The sequence below is a fragment of the Lissotriton helveticus genome, chromosome 3_1, assembly GCF_964261635.1.
Source record: "Lissotriton helveticus chromosome 3_1, aLisHel1.1, whole genome shotgun sequence".
NCBI lineage: Eukaryota > Metazoa > Chordata > Amphibia > Caudata > Salamandridae > Lissotriton > Lissotriton helveticus.
Genome location: NC_136061.1, coordinates 1,529,744,651 through 1,529,766,548, shown reverse-complemented (window position 1 = coordinate 1,529,766,548; position 21,898 = coordinate 1,529,744,651). Strand labels below are relative to the sequence as shown.

Below are 21,898 nucleotides of genomic sequence, written 5' to 3'. Positions count from 1 at the left end.
GCAGTCTAGTCTTTGGTTGTAAATTATGGTGACACCACCCCCCTTCCCACTCGGTCGGTTCCTCCTAAGGATTTTATAACCCATAGGGATGGCTGAGGTGATAGTAGGGTTCAAGGCTTCGGACAGCCAGGTCTCCGTGAGAAATAAAAGATCAGGCTGTTCATCTAAAAGTAGGTCATAAATGTGTGGTTCATGCTTTTGCATAGAGCGACAATTTAAAAAGGTGGCCTTTAAGTCCTCTGTTTTCTTATTGTTTTTACACTTATTGTTGCGTGGGAGGATCATGGGTGCGAGTTTCCTGGGTTGGAGGAGAGACCAGTTTCGCTTATTGCATCAAAAGTCTACCTCCAAGCTCGGATTAGCCGCAGTACACTGACAAAATAGTAGCCGCCTAAGGCTAATCAGTTTTTCCCCATTGTAATATAGTGGAAGAAACTCACCGGCGGGAAACTAGGCAGCATGGCCAGCGCCGGCCGCCTCCGGGACGCCTCTGGGCACAGACGGGCTTGCCTTTGGTGCGCCTTCGGAGTGCCAGTGGCGTGTGTCCGCTGAGCGCGTCCGTTTACATCGGGAATATATAGGCTAATGCCTATGATGCAAACTGGATCGCTAACGCAGCTGAGGAAGCGAAACTGTGTGGGCAGAAGTGAGGAGCCCGATAGTAGCCCTAGCCCTCCGCACAATCAGCGTATCAGCCGCGGTGGACCAGGACTGGTGGAAAAACGAGATGCGAATCAGAGCAGCTAAGGAGGTGTAGACAAGAAGAATCAAGGGCAAGTGCCCGTAGGTAGGAGAAATTATTAGAAAGCACAGAGTAATTCAGCCACACTTTTACAATTTAACAAGTATTCAAAACCTAGTAGCAGGGCAGGAAACACTAAATTCTACCTCTGTCAGCTGCGCGCGTCCGTTTACATCAGGAATATCTATTAGCCTATTATTCAAACTGGATAGGTAATGCAGCTGAGGAAGCGGAAACTGCGTGGGAAGCAGGGGCTCAAATTGGATCATAAATTCAAAGCTATTCTGAACAGGGGCCCCTAAAATATGTTTGGCCCACGGCCCCCAAAATCCTTAAGATGTCCCTGCGTCCACAATAGGGGTTCTGAAGGCATCAATAAAATGTTTCACAGATACATTCCTGGCAAGGACTTGAGATCTGCTAGCAAGAATCATGTAATAGTTCCCAGGTTTAGGAAAGTCAGGTGGGGGGAGGGCATTCTCGCTGATCGTACTAACTTGTGGGATTTGCTTCTTCTCCCAATTTCCACTCTGGAAACCTTCTCTTCATTCCGTAAATCCCTGAAGACTGGCTTTTTATTTGCTCCAATCCGTCACCTGCCCTAACCTTTTAGCTCTGTAACTCTTTAACATCTGATACACTGGTCTCTGTCCGCAGCGCCTTGATGCCCCTGGGCTACGTCCGCGCTTTACAAGTCTTATATTAATTCATTCATTCATTCAAGTGACTGTTTTGATGATGTTGCCTTGTCCATGAGTAATGACAGTGGTAAGATATTGGGTAAAGTTCCGGTGTTTTTGGAAAAAACGGTTTAGGTGAGTGACATTAGTCCTTGTTCTGCTGGCGTTCTTCAAGTAAGGTGCCCGCAAATTATTACGTTACTTTTCGCGGATGATACCATTCTAATTTCGCAAACTAAGAAAGGTCTCGAGGCACTACTCCATTCATTCAGTGAATACTGCAGTAAGAAAGGGTTAGAAATTAATGAAAAAAAAACAAAATGCATGACTCTGAATCCTATTAAAACTGACAAAGGGTTTTTATTTCTAAATAGCCAAAGGTTGGAATTGGTTGAATCCTTTTCTTATCTGGGGGTTTCGCTTGACTCCAAATTTACGTGGAACCCACAGATTGAAAAAAGCAAGGCAATATTTGCACAGAATACAAAACCCATTCTTACTAAGCATAATTTAAGTACGAGTAAATCGGTTTCACCAGCTGTAGAGCTTTTTAAACATAAAGTTCAACCAGCAGCTCTTTATGGCGCTGAAATTTGGGGTCCGATGTCAAAGAATGCTTTTGACATTCTGGACAACAAATTTATGCATAGCATAGTAAGGGCCCCGAAGGTACGCCCTTGGTTCCCCTTCAACTAGACTTGGACCTCAAGAGGACCGATCATTATACTATTGTACGACCGTTGATGTTCTGGGTTAGGTTATGGCAGACTCCAGAACTGCATGATTATAGGAATGGGTTAAAAGAGTTACTGTGCTTAGATGTATCCAATTCCAATGTCTGGCTAAAACATATCAGAATGTGGTTCACTAAAATAGGTCTATCTCAATTTTGGAAAAGCCCTGAAAGGGTGCCTACAAATTCAAAAAATGTGGTAAAAAAGGCATTTTGGGCCTTTATAAACAACCAAGTATTTAATAGCAATAATGGTGGGTCATTGGTTTGTACCTTCTTAACCTTTAAGGATGTACCCCTGTTTGAGAGTTTTCTTGATGAAATTGAGCCCCCACTTGCTAAAACCCTTTTCATGAAATTTAGATATGGCAATCTCAAGACTAATTCAACTCTAGCACGTTGGTCAAGGAAAAACACTAATGATATTCCAACTACAGGAGATTTATGCACTATGTGCGAGGGCAACCATAAGGAGGACGACATGCATATCCTTTTCTTCTGCCCAGCATATACGCTGGCCAGAAGAAAGTGAATTAAACCTCTGTGTAATCTTTTAGGAATTAGGTCATGTATGACGGCACTTAGAATAATTAAATCTGATACATCACAAACTATTGTATTTAGTGCCAGCAGATACCTTTATTCCATCTACTTTGTTCGTAGGAAAAAAGGCTTAAAGTTGTAAAAGTCATGGAGTGCTTTTGTGTATTTTAAGAGTTGGCTGAGCTGATTGAGTTAGACAGCCATAATTGTAATAATTTTATGATTTTTAATTTATTAATTCTGAACATGACAATTATGATTATTATTATTGTGTGTAAAATGGATTTTAGATTGTTTTAAAATGAAATGATTACTGTTGAAATCTTTTATGGCAAATAATTGCCGAAATAAAGAAATAAATAAATAAATTTGGCTTTGTTGTCTTGTAACACGACAAGACAGTAGTTTTTAGGAGCAGATGTCCCACCGCTTTTATAGATGGGAGCAATAATAGAGACTTTCCAAGAGGGCGGTAGTTGCCCCAATTGTCTGACTTCCTGGAATAATGGGTCTAAAGCCACTGCCCAAAACTCGGCGTCCTGCTTAAAAAGAGCTGGGGGCATCCTGTTAGGCCCTGGAGCTTCTTCTCTCCTGCCTTTGGTGATCTGGCGTTTGATTGTAGCGATGTCAGGTGGCTCCTCCATTTCCTTATATAATGTCACTGTTTTAAGGATTCTAAAAAAGGATGTCATTTAACTCTGTGGTTTCTTTGCCCATTGGGACCCATATTTCATTGCACTGCCTGGGCGCGACTCGATGGTTGAAGTGAGATGTCAAAAACTCTGACCATACCTCTTCTGTAATGTATGAGGTTAAGCCACCGTGCGACGGACACATTATTTTATTTAGCGTGGACCAAAAGCATGCGCTGTTATGAGATTTGGAGTCATGTAATAGTTTCGCCCATAGCTCTTATTCCCTGGATCTTCTCAGTTCTCATTTCAGCTTTTTGTGGCTATTCCTAGGTTGTTGCAGGGATGATTTGAGATCTAGATCTACCGGTGTAAGCCTCAAAAGTTTCAGCATTTCGTTTAAGCTTATTTTTATTTCCTTTAAATTACTAGTTAATCGCCAGTTTCCATAGGGTCATTTGACGGCCGGTATTTGGCTACTGTTGAGAAGGTGCTTGATAAGCTGGAAGTTAGTTGTTCCCAATTGGCAATTGAACATTTTGTATGAGCATTTGGGTTCTGTAGTAAATTAAATATTTTGCGACCTGAAGCACCTCCCCAGTATTTACTAGGGAGGATTTGATTCTTTTGAGATTGATGGTATGGTTGGAGAGGGGGTCCCCCTAATAGGGGCTCAAATGTTGGCGGAGTTGCCAGGAGAATGATTTCCTGTGATCAGTGGTCGCTGTCCGCCTTGTCACCGAGCCGGAAAGTTACCGCACTATGGAAGAATGAAAGAGAAATCAGAGTGTAGTCCAGAGTTGAGGATGCCTTTTTAGAGTAGAAGGAAGTAGAGGGTGGCGAATCATTAGAGAATCTGCCATTGAGGGCCCATAATTTAATGTGATCCAGGTCTTCCAGCAGGCATTTGGCTGTCATGCTCACTTTACCCTGAGGTTTGTAGTTTTGTTCTAGAATTCTCCATGCCACGGACTGGACCAGATTATCTCCATCCTCTTTGGAGCCTAAGAGGTGAAGATTAAAGTCTCCTGAATGCACCAGGATGGGGTTATCATGTTTTGTAATATGTGTCAATATACAGTCCACCAGGAGTTTTGCACCTTTGGATTTCTTTCTCAGGTTAATGTATATATTGAAAATTAGCTCATCATTCTGTTTCCATTTGGAGTTGAGGTTGATCTTGATCACATTTACATTTGACAGGGAATCTAGGATTTATTTTATTGCATTTGAGATAGTTAATGATACGTAAATTGCCAACCTGCCTGATAGGTGGCCATATTGCGAGATCCCGATTGGTGGCGTGTGAAAACAGATGCCTACTACTGTTCACTTCCAAGACCCGCCACCCTCCCCTTACCCCCCCTCCTTAACCTCTGAGCCTTACCTGCTCGATTTCTGCTGGGTTGCTGCTGAGTTGCTGCTGGATTGCTCAAGACTCTCCCTTGACCACGGCTCACCTCCTGCTAAATCATTGGCAGACCCTCTGCCAGTAAGGTTGGAGGCAGGGGGAAGCAGGATCGTATGTACAAGGCTAGGGCTGGTGCTGGTACGGGGCCGGCCTGACCCAGACGTCTGCCACGTCACTCCCGTCCTCTGGGCCCCAGATGGTCAGGTCCAGCCCGCTCCAAGCTCCGAAAGTCCCCAAGCCCTCTAGTCGAGTGGGGCGATTTTGGGGGCAAAAAATGCGACTTGCAGGCTTGTCGATCTTGACAGCGCTCACCTTGCAGGCTGCACTGGCCGCCTCAACAAATTCGGGTGGGGCCACAGCTCCTCAGTCCTGGCTCCGCAGAGCCAATTCAAGCCTCCCCGGAAGAGATGGGGAGGGTAAGGGACTGCCGCCTTCCGTTTCCCGCTGTGCATCGATGACGCCTACTTCGCCGAGCTGAGCTGGCTCAACACCCAGGCGAGGGGCGAGGCCGGTGAGGATGGCGAGAGCTGCTTCACGCTGTGCTCGGCTCTCGCTTGGCTTTCACTCTCCCTTCACGCTGTGCTCCACTCCTTACCATGAAGTGGAGTGAGTGTCAATTTTCCTTGCTAGTATCAGAGCCCAGGTTACCTTTGCTGCTTTTTAACATAAAGGTGCAGTAAGAATCATTGGTACTGCAGGTACAGTGGCACCAGGAACCAGCGGTATGAGGAGCCAGCTAACCCTTAATTATGGCTGTTTACTATCCTTCCTTCTTAGCATTAGGGCCCACTGTACACTTGCCAGTCTTGATTTGAGTCTCAGAGCAATAGCCCACGGGAGGGGGGAAATTAATGCAGTGGAGACACCTTTGTTTGGCCTCAGAGAGATGACAGAGAAGGGTGTGTGGCTAGCTGAGAGTCCATGTTTTTAACAAAGGGCAGAGGTGACTGCCCTCTTTGCAAGGCAGTAGCTAACATTAGTGAAGCAGGTTCAGCAGCACTGGGGCCCAGGGGGCAGAGGGGCCCAGTGCATCACAAGTATGACTGTCTCACTTTAAAAAAGGTACTTGGGAGCTGATTTTCTAACATTAGGACCAAGGGCACCATTGCAGATAAAGGAAGACAATATGTGGGAGCTCTTTTTTTTTTTTAAAGGGCCTGTTTCAAGATTATAGTGATGATCCAGCATGGTGGCAAAGGGGTATAAGAGGCAGAGGAGATAGCCTGCTACTCAGGACTGTAGTTATCATTTGTGCAGCAAGTGTAGTTGCGTTGAGGATCAGGATTCCGAGGAGCTCACAACACCTCAATTATAGGGGGTAGTATTTTTGGGTCAATAACTGTTTATGTTTGATTCATTTGCTGCATTGTAAGTCTCATATTTAGTGTGGTTTATAAGCTATAGAAAAAAATACTCCTAAAAAGATCTCATGAGCCATGCCTCCTCCGCGCGGCCTAAACCTTGCCGTAAAGTTTTGGAGGGTGGGCTTGATATTAAAACATTTTGCTTAGAAGGGGGCTCAGGGCAAAAAAGTTTGAAAACATTTGCTCTATAAGAATGGCACAAGAGATTTCTGTCAACTTTCAGGTTTCTTAACCAGAGAGATGCCCTCTTGCTGAAATCACTGATCCGCAAACCAAAGATGGAAAGAGATATCCAACAAGAATCTGACTTCTTGCTCCATCGTGGACAATTTCGAAGTGCCATCACCACCTTGCTGGAGTCCCTCTGCTAATGCCTGGAAATCATGCAGAAAGGATTATATTGCATACGTAGCATAGGCACCAGTTCTAATTGTAAAGTTAGAGCCTGCATAGCCTTGCTTAATTGCTCCTTCCACCTTCTTATCTGATGCATCAGAGGAAAGCCATCTAAGACTAAATTGTTCCTAGAGAAGACAGACCAGCTACTGGGGCTTCAACCTTCACCTGGGCCGGGAACTACTCCTGAAAACCATGTTTTATCCAAAAATCTTGGAAAAATGGATTTATTAACATTCGTGGAAGCCTTATGAATGGGTACAGTGTGAAAAAAAACGCGCTTGTCAGGAGCAGAAAGCGGGGGCAGAAGAGACAAAGTAGACCTAATATGTCCAATAACTTCAGCTTGGTCTGATCCTTGAATGTAACTGGCCCTCTCTGCTCCACTTCCTCAGCAGAAACATCCGTGTCTGGAGGAGCGGGAGAGGGACTCCTCTTTGAAGGTGGAGGACCCTTTCTGGCTTTGTAAATCCTCTCGTGCAAGATGTCCCGTGGCTGAGGCTTATGCCATTCCTATGCTTCTGCAGCCTGAGGAGGAGTCTGTCTGTCCACCAGAGGAATGAGTAACATGCTTTCTCTTCGCAGGTCTCTGCCATCCATGCTTGATAACATAGCAAACACAGGGAGATGATAGATGGAGCGTAGAATCTTTTCAGACACTCACCCCCAGTCACAGATCTGGGTTGAATCCATCATCATTCTTTAGCTCACTTCGCCACCCCAGTTCAGATAACATTGCCCACCTGAGTAGCAAGTCATCCAGGACTACTTCCTGTTTATATATAGTTGCTCATCAACCTATACCCACAAGCACCCGGTAGTGACGTCGAACCCCTGTCTTAAAGTCAGGCGGGGCACACAACATAGAATTAATATAATCGTTTTGCTGAAAACCATGAATGTGGGGATGGCTGACATCTAATGGCACTTCTCTCTGCTGGGACATGGTAAATGCACAAACACTGCATGCTGGGACAACTGTTGCAGCCCTTGCTCATGTCTGAGCTCTCCACTCAATGAGTACAACCATCCGGTGGAGCCACAAACTGTGGGGTAGGCAGGGATAGATAGAGTTCTGCCGGTTATTTACTTCTACACAACCCTACTTGCTGTAACACTCAGAACAAGCAGCACCGACTTTGATCAGAACACACACAGGTGCACGTGTCGCTGTTAGTGTTTAAAACAGCTTAGTAAAATTCATATCATGTTAGTTGGAGTGAAGTAATTAAGTATAAAGTGTAGTTCCACTAACAGTGACCAACTCTGCTCATTTATTCGGTCTCATTCCTAAGAATTTTCAGAACGTGAGAGCACTGATAACACGTTATACAGGCACACGAATGAGGAGGTGTCCCCACATACCTTACTTTACTTGTATTAGAGGCGCAGAGGGGTGAGATGTAGCGCCCTGCAAAGAGGGGGTGTGGCTTAACGGCTAGAGCGACCGACTTTGAAGCTGAACAACCAGGTTCGAGTCTGGCAGGAGGCTCGGCCATCCTGTGATTCTGGGCACATCACTTACTCTCCCCGTGCCTAAAAATGAATGTGTCAGCCTGCAGTGAGAGACTGGTGCGCCTTCTCTGATACCTTCGGGTCGAGTTCGCGGACGCTATACATGCAAAAACTTTATTTTTTTACAGAAACGCGTCATGCACACTGGAAAGTGAGAGTGCAAAGCTTACAAGAGCGTTATTCAGGCACAGAGGTGAGAAGGAGCTTTCAGTAGAAATCACAAAAACAAAATAAACTGGCATGGGGGTGAGAACGTTGTAAATCTTGCAGCCCGTGCCGCCCCCGCCCTCCGTACCTGTAGACAGGAGCCGTCCCCGTGCTGTTCTACTTTGAGGGATTCCTCCTACAAGGCCAAATTATAGAAGGTGGTGGGCGGGACTACAGAGGGCTGTCTCGGACCTTCCGATAATGCGTTGCTAGGCAGCAGCTGGGTAACTAGGGACGCTTTACCGCGTTCTGTGGAGGCCTCTCCTGAGAGTACTTGCTGCTGTTGGCAGGTGTAATAGAATCCCTAAGTACACGTATCGTACAAACAGAGCACTACGTCACTCATAAATGTAAGCAGGTCTCCTGGAAGGAACTCACTCCGGTTGGATACTTCACGAGACGTCCTATAATATGCATAACATCCCTCTTACTTTAGAAATTCCAACGCACAGGTCTCTCTGTACAACTGCGTCCCATTCCATTCGGACAGACCTTGCACTATTACATGCCATTACCTCTCTGAGTGGAATTGTTGAGTGACACCAGAGACGTTTTAAGGCATGGGCAAAGAGGGCTCTGGCCCAGGACCCAGCCTTTTAGTGGGCGCCCTTATAGAGACACCTCTGTTCTGCAGATAGCCTTGTCCTGATGACCGTGAATAATTCTTAAACGGATTGTAATAGACTCTCACACATCACCTATATTCAAAATAAGCGAAAGGAAAATAATATTTGAAACAGAAGAGAAATGTTGCGTTTATGTTACATTCTTTCAGATCAAAGCAGGACCTCACATATTCATTTTTTTTTTTTTTTTTTTTTTTTAAGACGTTTATTATTGTTCAAAAAGTGCAGTACATATAGCAGAGCCTACAACCCTGCGGGCCGGCTGCAAAAAATCTGTGCAGTGTTGAGGCAGATAGTTTCAGGGGAAGGTATTATGCAAATTTCTGGTCATTATCTGGCGTATCGCGTCACGCGAAAATCATACATAACATGTGCTTTTAGCACTCGGCCATCACTGTAAATGACGTCTCATTTTACATTTTATTTATAAATTTAACCAGTAACTTTTCAACAAGAAACAGGACCGTTCACAACGGCACGTCCCAGTGTGCCTACGGTGTCGGTGCAACTCCATGCACCTACGGTGCGTGTGGCATTAATGTCTCTCCAACTTGTTTATGCATGTGCTAGGAGCGCATCGGTGAAGTGAGAGAGCTGTGGCTGTCCTAGGTGGCTGGTGGTATAGCGGGTGGTGAACAGGGTCGATAAGCGGTAGCGTTCCACCAACTGTCCGCTCGTTGCACGACATGTGTGGCAAACATATGTGCCGCCTCTATGACACTTTCGGTGGTTGCCGCCCGCTCCCGTGTTCTCTACCTAGTGTTCAGCCAGTGGTGTCTGTCTGTCGCTGTGTGATAGTGGGTATACCCGCAGCCGGGAAGAACAGGAATGCGTAACCTTCAATATGGGAATGTGCAGAGGGAGTCAGAAGTGGGGGGGGGGGAAGTGTACCCGTGCGGGCTGTGTCAAGGCTGTGGTGTTGAGAGCAGCGTTCGGGCCATTACGTGGTGGAGAGCCCTCATTAGCGTGGCTGACTGTGTTCGCGGCTTACATGCCGGGGGGTCGGTGGCACCCTCGAGGAGGTGGGGGGTGAGCGCGGTGTGCAGCCCTGTCTATGATGTTGTCGCTCGTGAGGGGCCTGCCCGTCTCGGCTGTCGCTGCGCGATTCCCCTGGCCATGCCCTCTGCCTGCAGGGACCCCAGGATTTCATCCCAGATGTGTGCAATCGGGAACTGTCTCAGACCCGCTATCTCCTCCCCGCGCAGTGCCGTGCCCTCTGCTTTGGCCCAGTTAACGAAGGATGTATACCAGTGTGCGGGAGCTGGCGGTTCTCTACTTTTCCAGTGCCTGGTGAGGAGGCGCTTGGCCGTGATAAGGCCTAGGTCCCAGAACCGGGCTTGTGGTTTGTTTTGTTTAGTCCTCTTATACAGCCCAAGAACGCATGCCTCCCACGTGTTGGGTAGTCCCGGGCCTGTGCTGTGTACCAGGAGTGATGTCACCTCCCCCCAGTAAGTGGACAGAGTCGGGCAGCCCCAAAGCATGTGCAGGATGTCAGCATCTAGCAGATCGCATCTGGGACATGCTGCAGTGGTAATTGCGAAGTATTTATTGATTCTGTCTGGCGATAGATAAGCCTGGTGTAATATGTACAGCTGAATGGTGCGGAAGCGGGAGTTACGCGGGACGTTCACAGGGCTGGCCAAGATCAGTTTCCATTCTTTATCCGTCCAGTCTCTCCCTCGGTGGATTGCCCACTTGTCCCTAATCGGCTGTGTGGGCCTCTGGGTGTGTATGAGGAGCGCCTGTGCCAACCAGTGCGTGATGTGTGAGCCTCTGCCCATGACGTACAGGTATTGGATCAAGTGGTGGAGCGGTGGCTCCTCCTGGATATCTCCCCAGGATACCATATATGTCCTCACCACTGACGCGTGTAGTAAGAATTGTCCTGCCGGCAGGCCTGTGCCCTCCGATAGTTCCGCAAATGGGAGCAAGGTCCCGTCCGCGTATAAGTCGCCCATCGTCTCCACCCCGGCAGCAATCCAGGGTTCCATGCTGCGGGACGATACCATCCCATTCCTCCGGGGGGTACCCAGCAGGGGAAGGGCGGGAGCGTACGGTCTGACATTCTTCGTCAGCTTCAAGCAGCGGAGGAAACATTTGCGGGCTACGGCCATGTGCAGGGGCAGAGGGCGAGGTCCCTTGGTCAGTGGGTGAAACAGCGCGCACACCTGTGGGTGCGTCCATTGGTAGTCCGCGTTGGCAGTGTCGTCTAGGTGTGAGTCGCTGAGCCAGTACGTAACCCATTGCAGCTGTGCTGCCAGGTAGTACAGCTCCATATTGGGGACCGCCATCCCTCCCTCCGCCGTCGGGGAATACAATTTCGCCAGGGCCACTCGTGGGCGCCCCTTGTTCCAGATTAAGCCGCGGAGCATCGACTCTAGGTCGCGGAAGATCCTCGTGGGGACGTACATCGGGATATTTGCAAAGTGGTAGAGTAGCCTCGGTAGCGCAATCATTTTAGACAGAGCGATCCGGCTGGGCACATTCAAGGGCAGCGTCTTCCAGAAGTTCATCTGGGCCCTCAGTGAGGACACGGCGCGCCCCAGGTTGCCCTCTAGTATATCCTGCGGGTCTCTGTAAATGTGCAGCCCGAGGTACTTGAACGTGGTTGGGTACCAGGTAAGTCGGGCGCCACCGAGATGCACCTCGCATTCCTCCAGGTCTTGGCTGAAGGCGTATACACCGGATTTGGTCCAGTTGACCCTGAGGCCCGATACCTCCTCAAAGGTCCGGAATATGTCCGATAGTATCGCAGGCACCGCGGTGAGGTCTCTCACATAGAGTAACAGGTCGTCTGCATAGAGCGAGACCGTGTGCACCCCGTCTGCTAGCGGGATCCCCCATTCCCCCCCTTTGTCCCGTAATAGGGCTGCCAGGGGTTCGATGGCCAGGGAAAAGAGAAGGGGCGACAGGGGGCAGCCTTGTCTAGTGCCCCTGCGTACCCGCACCGCCTCTGACAGCAACCTGCCCGTCCGCACGCGGACGCTAGGTCTCTGGTAGAGCAGCCCGACCATATCCATGAAGGCATCTCCCACGGCGAGTTTTTCCAACACCGCTCCCAGGTACGGCCATTCCACTGAGTCGAATGCCTTCTCCAGGTCCAAGACGAGGCATCCCAACCTCGGCCAGTGTGTTGTGGCCGCCTCCTGGACTCTGAAGAGGCGACGCAGGTTACGGGAAGTGTTCCTAGCCGGCATGAACCCGTTCTGGTCTGCGTGTACCAGGGTCGGGACCTCCAGGGTCAGGCGGCGGGCCAGCAGGGAGGTGAATATTTTGTAATCTGTGTTTAACATGGCTAAAGGCCTGTATGATCCCATGTACGTGCCATCCCTGCCTGGCTTCAGCAGCGAAACCAGGTTCGCCTCGTTTAGTGAATTTGGGAGCGCCGAGTCCTCGATCGCATGTGTGTATAGCTTGAGCATCTCTGGGATCAATACGTCCGAGCAAGCCTTGAAGAACTCAGCAGGCAGGCCATCTGGGCCCGGGGACTTGCCGTTGGACAATGCGAAGATGGCCTCTCGCATTTCCTCTTGGGTGAATGGTCCCCCAAGATCCTCCTGTTGCGCGTTCGTCAGGGAGGGCAGTTGGACATCTGCAAGGAAATCCGCAACGGTGACTGCGGAAACCCTCATCTGTGACCTGTATAGGGCCTGATAGTGTCCCACAAACGCCTGGTGTATCTTGCTCTGTGTGTACACTATCTCCCCTCCAGTTGTCCTAATAGCGGACACCGGCTCCGTGCGGGATTCCTGTTTGACCAGCCACGCCAGCAGTCTCCCTGGCTTGTCGCCGTGTTGGTGCACCCGCGCGGAGTGGGCCGCAAAATTAATGTGCCTCAGCCTTTCTAGTAGTGACGTATGTTCCTCGCGGGCCTCCCGTAGCCTGTCGTCCGTGCCGGCCACTGCTTCTCGCTCCCAGCGGAGCAAGTCCGCCTCCACCCTGCTCAGATCTGCCTCTAATTCCTTCTGTATGCCCCCTTGTGTGCCCAGGCAGTGACCTCGCATCACCACTTTGAAGGCGTCCCATTCCACACTTGGAGAGGACGCCGTGCCTGAGTTGTCGGTGAAGTACTGTGCCACTCGGGCCTGCAGGGCGTCCCTGAAGGGGGCGTCCAGTAGCAGAGCGGGCTGTAACCGCCACGTGGGTATGGGCGGGTGTGGGCGTTCCCAAGCTATCGCCAACGTGTGCGGGTTATGGTCTGAGTGTGTCCGGCCGAGATATTGTGTCTCAGTGATGTGTGGGAGCGTTTCCGTTGTCACCATGAATCTGTCCAGGCGGACGTGTAGCGCGTGTGCCCCCGAGTAATATGAATATACCCTGGTGTCTGGGTGGCGTGCGCGCCACGCATCTCTGAGGTCCCACTGCATTGCCCACCCTGTGAATGCCCTCGCAGCCCCCAATGATGTGGCATCTGGCCTGGGCGGGATCGAGCGGTCCAACACAGGGTCTAGCACTGTGTTGTAGTCACCTCCCAGTACCCAGGGGACTCCGTGCCAAGGCGCTAATTTCTCCGAGAGGTGTGTTAGGAAGCTTCCCTGGTCTGTGTTTGGAGAGTACACGGACGCCAGGACCACCGGCTGCCCGTCCAACCGACCCCTCACCAGTACATATCTCCCCCCCATGTCTGTTATCACTTCAGTCATTGTGAAAGGGGTGCCTGGCCTAACCCATAGTAGTGTCCCACGGGCAAACGAGGAATATTCTGTGGCGTACAATTGACCCCTCCACCTGCGCCGTAGTGTAACCACCTCCGCCCCACATAAGTGTGTCTCTTGCAAGAGTGCGATCTGTACCTGCTGCCGTTTCAAGTAGGAATATATTTGGTACCTGCGCGCGGGTGTGTGCATGCCCCTGATATTCCAAGTGCATATTTTAATCGAAGTCATGTTGGTGGTGCGTACCCCCCCCCCATTTTTCGCACTGACAGCAGCTCCGCTAGGGGCTCTCCCATCGTCAATCTCAACATGCCCATCTCCACCCCCCGTAGTACACTTCGCATTGTCCTGGTAGGCATTGGGTAGGGGAAAAACATTAGATAACAATAACCAACTGTGGGTGAGACCCACCAAAATACCAAAGGGGCAGTGGCGAAACGGGCCACCGTCCATAATCTCAAGTGAGAGGGACAACAGTTCCAGTCTAAGGGGCAGTGCGCATAAGCACGGTAGAGGCCAAGAGGAAGTTAAGTTTGTTAAAGGGATTCTAGTTCCATCCCCAAGCCTCAAGTTGCAAGTCTTTCACCGGCCTCCAGCCGTACCTGCAGACGGCCAAGGACTGGTACGGGTCAGGGGGCAACCCCGCCAATTCCAACCCCGTCAATCGCCAGCGCCACTTATGCAGTACTCACTGTTCCCGTGGTCCACTGTTCATTTGGTAGGCATGGGGGAGAGGGGCGCGCCCCTGGGTGCACCCGTCGTCGGTTATGTCGCAGCGTCTCAATGGCCTTTGCCGCTTCCTCCTCGCCTGTGCGGCCATGGAGCATACTTCTCCGGTGGAGTCAGTGGACCAGATCAGAGGTTTGTGGCGTGACCACCGGCAAGTCTACAGAGATCTGCGAGTTCGGGATCCCGTAGATGGCTTCATCATCGTCGCTGGGCGCTGTCTGTTGTCCGTCCTCGGGGTGCGAGTCCTGGGAGAGTGGGTTGCTGAGCTGGGAAACTTTCCGTAGTGCGTCACGCTGTTCCTGGAGCATCTGATCCAGCGGGGGAGAGTGCCGCAATCCTTCTTCCGCCCGCTGGGACTGTTGGGCTCCACGCCTCCGGCGGGTTCGTGGGCCTCGCCGCCTGGGCCTCGCCTCGCCCCCACGAGTGTGCTTGGGCGCTGAGTCCGTGCCTCCGTCTAGCCACTCGCTGACCTCCCCGGGTGTCCCGAAGAAGTAGGTGCTGTCTCCCGCCACCACTCTCAGCTTCGCAGGGAAGAGTAGGGAGTATTTGAGGCCTGCAGTGCGCAACCTCTTCTTAACTTCCAGGAAATCGTGTCTCTGGCGTTGCACCTGGATGGTGTAGTCGGGGAAAAACATGATTGACGCATTGTCTATGCGTATGTCACCCATGCGCCTCGTTTCCCGCAGAACTGCATCCCGGTCCCTGTAGTTCAGTATCCTGAAGAGCAGTGGTCGTGGGTTGGTGCCAGTCGTGTAGGGCCTGGTCGGCACTCGGTGCGCGCGTTCCACGACAAAGTGAGGCGATAGCGTGCCCTCCGGCAACAGGGTCCGTAGCCAGTCCTCCACACGTTGCGCGGGGTGGTTCCCCTCCCATTTTTCCGGGACGCCCACGAGTCTAATGTTATTGCGTCTCGCCCTCCCTTCCGCATCCTCGGCCCTGTCTTCCAGGAACTCTACTCTATTCAGGAGGTCCTGTACCTGCTTATCCGTTTGGGTGACTTTGGGTTCGATCTCTTTCACCGTGCCCTCCAGGATCTTAGTTCGGTCGGACAGCTTCCTGTGGTCGTCCCGCAGGAGGGTCAGGTCCACAGCCACGCCGTCTATCTTGGACTCCAGGGATGTTCTGGTTTGCTGGAGCGATTGCTCCATTCGCTCTACGGCCGCCAGCACGCTGTCAAGTCTCGTGGCCAATTGCTCGGCTGCCATTTTGTCGAGCTGCTTGCTCGTTTTCCCTTTCGGCGGTGCCCCACCAGTCCCGGTGCGGGACCGTACCCCTCCTGACATGTGCGGGGGTGTGCGTCCAGCAGAGTCGTCTTCTCCGTCACCCAGGTGGCACCTCCGAGATCACCCCCTGTCGGTGCCAAGGGTCCGTTGGTCCGGAGTTCCCCCCCCAACCGTGGTTGGCGTCTTCGTAGGGAGGGTTGTGGGGGTCCAGTAGGTCACCTCCTCGCCGCAGTCCAGCAGCGCCACGCAGCCCGTAGCGCAGCGAGTGTCCCAAGGATTCGGGCGTCTCGTGTGTGGTCGGCTGCTTCCTCACGGCCTTTTCCCCTCTTCACATGTGTCTTTGCGTGTGGGGGGGAGAGGGGGTCCGCAGGCGCCCCTCCAGGCGCCCTCACCGCCGGCAGTTGCGAAGTGTGGGCCCGACCGGGGGCACCGGCAAGGCGCGGGCGGTTCCGCCGCCCCGGTCTCACCGTGCCTGGCCTCAGGTCTGTGACTCTCCGGATAGCGCCTGATGCCGTGCTGCGCCCCAGGGGCCGCCCGAGTCTCCCCCCTCTCGCCGGGTCAGTTCGCGCACCCCAGGCGCCACAGACTCGCCGGTGGCAGCCACCTCTGAGTTGTGGTGCAGGTGCTGGATCTCAGTCGTTCGCCGGGCAGGACAGGGGCGGTGGGGCCGGGCCTCCGCTGGACCCTCAGGGCCCGCCCCCAGTGCGGCAGTGATCCGCTGGCAGCCCCCGGGGAGTGCGAATCAAGTGTGGCGGCGAGCCGTGGGCGGCCTCTCCGTCCCGGTTCCTTCGTGCCGGCCCTCGTGCCCGTGACTCCCCAGGTATCGCCCGGTGGCTCGCGATGTCCCAGGGGCCCCCCGTCTCACCTCCTCCTCACCGGGTCTGTTCGCGCTCCCGGAGTGCCTCAGGCGCGCTGGCAGCAGTCCCGCTGGGGCTACGATGTGGGTGATGTGTCTCCGCCGTCCGTTGTCCACCGGGCAGGTCAGCAGCGGCAGGGCTGGTTCGTCGCCGGACCCTCGGCGTCGTCCCTCAGTGCGGCGGCAGTCCCATTACGGCTCTCGGGGTGTGTGGGCCGGGGCCTGTGTGCTAGGCCCAAGCCCCGGTCTCTCGTGGTTGCTCTGCCGACCGGGAGGTCTCCGGGTCCGCAGGAGAGTCGTAAGACGGGCCGGGGTCTGGCCCGACGGAGCCTCGGAACAAAAGTCGGCCAGATTGCCGAGACGACCTCCACGATTGCCCGCCTGCAGTTTCCGGCGGCCTCGGTGTATTGTAGCGGATAATCGGCTCGGGGAAAGGGGAGCTTTTCACGGAGCTCTACCCGAGCACGTCCTCCGCCATTGCGTGCTTAGCCACGCCCCTCCAGGACCTCACATATTCATATGTCAGATTGAGATTATTTGCAGTAATTTTAGTGAGCTGCCGCTGTGTTAAAATTTTGAAAACACACCTCACTATCCATAAATATTAGATGTAAACACATTTAGAATATGGACTACTGTGCCTGTCCACTGTCAGCGACTTGGCCAAAGAGGGCATGAAAGATCTGAAACTGGATCATCAATTCAAAGCTGTTCTGAACAGGGGCTCCCAAAATACGTTTGGTCCAGGGCCCCCAAAATCATTAAGATGTCCCTGAGTGACACAAATCTCTAAATCACGGTCACTGTAAGCTGTCCAGCAAGGGTTACTGTCTTGCACCTGTGTGAATTAGTGCACTGTGTAACAAGGCCTCCCGCTTTGGGCACTAGTCCTAAGCGTGCCATGCTGGATCAATGACACAGAGCTATAGTGTGAGCCAGCTCGTCTCTGTCCGTTTATTATATAGCCTCTGGCCACTCCTGGCCAGAGGATGCATTAGATTCAGTTCCGGCGCATATAGTCACCGCGGGATCGGTGCCTGTTGGTTGTTACATCCCTCCCTAACTTGCTGTTGGATTTTGCTGTCGTGCTTGGCATGCAAAATCTCTGAGTCTCTGGCTTAGGAGTGTATTGGGCCTGAGGTTGTACTGCTGGTGATGGGAGCAGTTGTTACTGTTCTCAGACTCCTGGCTGCCCTGATTGGTGTTGACGACATTGTGACTCGTGTCACTTGACACAGGGGTAGGGCTGTTTGCCGGGGCCTCCCAGAACCTGGCTGCTAATATGAGCTCTTCCACTCGTTCTCTTGTTCCTCCGCTTCTGAGACAGGATGGGTTGGTGAGTCGACTCTCCGGAACCATGACACCTTTCTGGTGACTCTTTCTGGAGAGACTGGGATGGTGTCACACCTGTGTCCATTGAGCAGAAGGGACCATGGGGACTGTTGTGTGGTGCAGTGAGGTGCCCCTCTATATTCTCTTAGAAACCTGTGCAAGCTCAGTTCTGGATTGGCACCTTCAGCAACAGCAATTCTGAGGGTTTTGTTCAGGGTGTGCATAAAGCGCTCAACTTCGCAGTTGGCTTGTGACCATTGAGGGGTAATGCTGCGATGTTCGATCCCCAAGTTGTCCAGAAGTTCTTTGAATCCCAATCCCTGGAAGGGTGGGCCACAGTCTGTCTTTATTTCATGTGGGAGGCCAAACAGCACAAAAGTTATTTCCTGCATCGCGGCTATGTTTGCGAAGGCTATGGATTCTACCACATCAACAATGGGAAACTTTAAATTAGCTGTCGGACATTACGATAGTATTGTGTCCATCTGGGAAGCTCCCAAAGTCTAGGCTCACCTGAGACCATGGAGTGGTGCTCGGTTCCTTAGTGATGATGGGCGCTGGTGTTTATTGGAGACATGTGAGATGACACAAGGGACCGCGTTTCACGGCTTCATCAACAGCTACCTCTCGCCCCGGAAACCAGACTTTTTCTTTCATTCTGGACTTCATTCGAACTGTCCCTAGGTGTCCTCCATGAACTAAGGCCGTCACCTTGTCTTGCAGGTTTTCGGAAATTATAATGGGGGTGCATCGCAGCACTAATCCTTCTGGGATGGCGCTTAGCTCATCATGAACCTTCTACATTTTGATCAGGCGTTCCTTTTTGGGGCCAAGCTAGTCATTGGCCCTGTCTTAAGAAATTCTGCCACGACCCTTGATGGAGGGCATCCATAACCTTCATTAGGACTGAGTCTGACCACATGGCATCGCTGATCTCCTGGAGGGGGAGTGCTTTCGGGCATGCACTTTGTGTCACCATGCTGACGTACTCCTCGATGGCTTCCAAGCTGTTGAAGTTGTCTTTGGCATGAGCCAGCGGGTGTCGGGATAGAAAGTCAGCTGGATTCTTGGCCCCAGGTCGATAAGTTATTTCCATCTGGTAGTATTGCAGGTGAATGTCCCAACACTCAATCCATCGAGGAGGATATGGAGCTGTGCCGCGAAATACTGAGACAAGCGGCTGATGGTCCATGCTTTTGGGCATGCACTGTGTGTCACCATGCTGACATACTCCTCGATGGCTTCCAAGCTGTCGAGGTTGTCTTTGGCATGAGCTGGTGGGCGTCGGGATAGAAAGTCAGGTGGATTCTTGGCCCCAGGTCGATAAGTTATTTCCATGTGGTAGTGTTGAAGGTGAATGTCCCAGTGCCTGATCCATGGAGGAGGATGTGCAGCTGTGCCGCAAAATAGAGAGACAAGCAGCTGATGGTCCGTGACCACACAGAATGGCCTACCACTGAGGTATAGATGAAAGTGGCCACATACCCATTTGATGGCCACTGCTTCTCTCTCTATTTGGAAGTATTGGGTCTCTGTTGGCGTGAGGGCTTTGCTAGCGAATGCAAGGGGTGCCCATTTTCTTGGCTCCACTTCTTGTTTGAGTATGGCTGCCTAGCCTGCGGGGCTGGCATCAACCAGGAGTTCAATATGTTTCTTGGGATTGAAATAGGCCACTGTGATTTTGCTCAGCAAGGCTTCTTTCACCTTGTGGAAAGCCTCTGCCTCCGTCTGGCCCCACTGCCATGGGCATCCACTTTCGTTAGGGCGTGTAGAGGCTCAGCAATAGTTGCTAGGTTTGGGATGAACCAACCACAATAGGTAGCCATGCCCATGAAGCTTCGAACTTCAGATACTGTTGTTTGTGCTGGGGCTTGCTTGATGGCATGCAACTTGCGTGGATCAATCTGGACTCCATCTTGGTCGAAGACATAGCCAAAGAACCCAATAGTATTTCAAAAGAAGAAGCACTTCTCCCAGTGGATGGTGACACTGTGCTCTGACAGCCTCTTCAGTGCTGCTCAGAGGTGTCTCTGGCGCTCCTCTGTGGTTGCAGAGTGAATCAGGACCCATTGAAGGCCAGAGAGTGTCTCTCTGATAGCATCTTGGATGATTTCCGCTGCGGACGAGATCTCGAAATTCAGCCGCTTATATCTGCGTAAACCCAGATTCATTTTGAAGGTGGTGATGTAGTGATTCTCCTCCGCTAGAAGCAGCTGGTGGTATCCTGTGTTGAGATCCAGCTTAGTGAACTGCCTTGATCCATTCAGGTCAGCAATTAGGTTATCCATTGTTAGAGTGATATGTCATTCTCACTTTATGGCTTGGTTGGGAAGTTGCATATCAATGCAGAGCCGTATCTTGCCAGGCTGCTTTGGTTTTTCAGCGATGACCATCGGAGACACCCACAGGGTTGGACCGGATGCTTTCTTTATCACCACTAGGCTTTCCAGCTTGCTTGGCTCTTGCTCCACCTGTGGTCTCAGATGGAAAGGCACATGCCTGTGGTGAAGAACGATTGGTTTCACAGTTTTGTCGATGTGTAACTTCACTGGTAGGGCCTTCAGGCACCCGAACCCTTGGAACAATTTGCGGAACCGACCGATGAATCTGTCTACTTGAAATGCTTTCATGTTCCTTGCAAAAGATTCTAATCCGAGGTCTTCCGCAGTGTGACTGCCGATGTGGGTATTGGCCTCTTTGTCAACAATATGGACAGTTGCTATGACTTCTCAGTCTTCAGATCTTATTTGTTCTGTCATTTTTTAGGTCGAGCTAGAGTTGCGCATGCGTAACATGCGCTGTCTAGCTCGGTACCTATTGTTTTTAGTTTCGTGGGAATCTGAGACAGCATTCGGCCATGCGCCTCTGCTGTCTCAGATTTGTCCGTGTGAGCGCGCTTTTGTATCTGGCTGCCCGTCCCCTGGCTCAGATTCCCCGCAAACACGCAGGCACGCACACAGACACACACACGCAGGCAGGCATACACACACACAGGCAGGCACGCACACACACACACACGCACGCACCCCCCTCCCCCACCACCAGCACCACCACCACTCACGGGCTCACGGGCGCACACACACGCGCGCGCGCACACACACGCGCGCACACACAGATGCACACAGATACACATATCCCCCCCTCCACTCACCGTGCCCTTTTGTCTCGTCGCCTCGCTGCGCTCCTTTTCTCCAGCGCATCTCCACAGGCGGGGCACTTCTCTGGATTTTCACGCTACCGCTGGGCTCTCCCTCCATGATGGGAGCCCCGCATCAACGAGCAACACTGGCCTCTTCCGGCCGCGTCACAGGCCCCGCCCATGTCACGGGCAAGGATGCCTGACTTCCTGGTTTCGCCCCCGCCGGCAACACTGCTTCTTCAGCTTGTGTTTGCGAGCAGGCACTGGCGACGTAGACCCGTCAAGGAAGACAGACTGTCTATCTCGGCTGCAAATTCCTGTTACCATGCGGTTGTGCTCAACAAAGGAGTTCTGGGAGATGTAGTGTAACCTCTCTGTATGTCTCTGTCAGAAATCATACATATGCTAGGAAAATAACCTCAACTAAAGTGTAGTGACATAATTAAAAATATGCAGACTAATCTTTGTCTAAATGTATACATATTGCATCATGTGGGTCCTATGGCTGCTCAATGAGGGCATGCAGGGTATTTAATATATGGGTCTGAAGTAGATTACATGGTACACAAACTGTTTTTACTTGCACTAAGCAGGTTTAGTTACAACCATTTTAATGCACACTGTATTGTGGTTCGTGGAGCAGAGCAGTCAATCAGTAAGGGTACTCGGCTCATCCAGGGATACTAGTTGTCCCTCTTCCAACCACAAATGTTCCTAAAAAATGTTTATTTTGCTTACAGTGCCGCTTTTAGAAATGCAAGTGTGGGACACAGATAAATGTGTCCTCCGTGGATTGATGTCCCCGGAAAGGGGCCGTTCGGTGCTATTGGATAATATCAAAGCGGCGTGAAGTGCCGAAAGAAGGCCCGCAAGCGCTACATATAAAAATTCAACCCAGCCAGCCCCGGGCGCCTTTAAGCTGAAATGAAACACCCAGTCCCCAGGCTGCGGGGCTCGCGGGGTAAACCGGGCTCTTAACTGCTGACAACGAATGCGGAATAACCGAAGGCTCGCGGAGGTCATTGTACCGGGTGAGTCGCACGGGCAGGGCCTGCTGGCAGCGCGCGCCGCCTGTGTCCGGGAGATGCGGGTCTCCATAGCAGCTGGGGTGCCCT

At 51.6% G+C, this 21,898-nt stretch overlaps 1 protein-coding gene across 1 annotated transcript in view; it reads right to left on the bottom strand.

The window, feature by feature from the left end:
• The window catches only part of DRC12 (dynein regulatory complex subunit 12 homolog), a 142,416-nt gene extending 134,052 nt beyond the window's left edge, over positions 1 to 8,364 (bottom strand). Inside the window, exon 1 of the mRNA XM_078682181.1 lies at positions 8,312 to 8,364. The gene's annotated coding sequence lies outside the window, so the exon portion shown is untranslated. The remainder of the gene's footprint in view (positions 1 to 8,311) is intronic.
• Between the last annotated feature and the right edge of the window lie 13,534 nt (positions 8,365 to 21,898).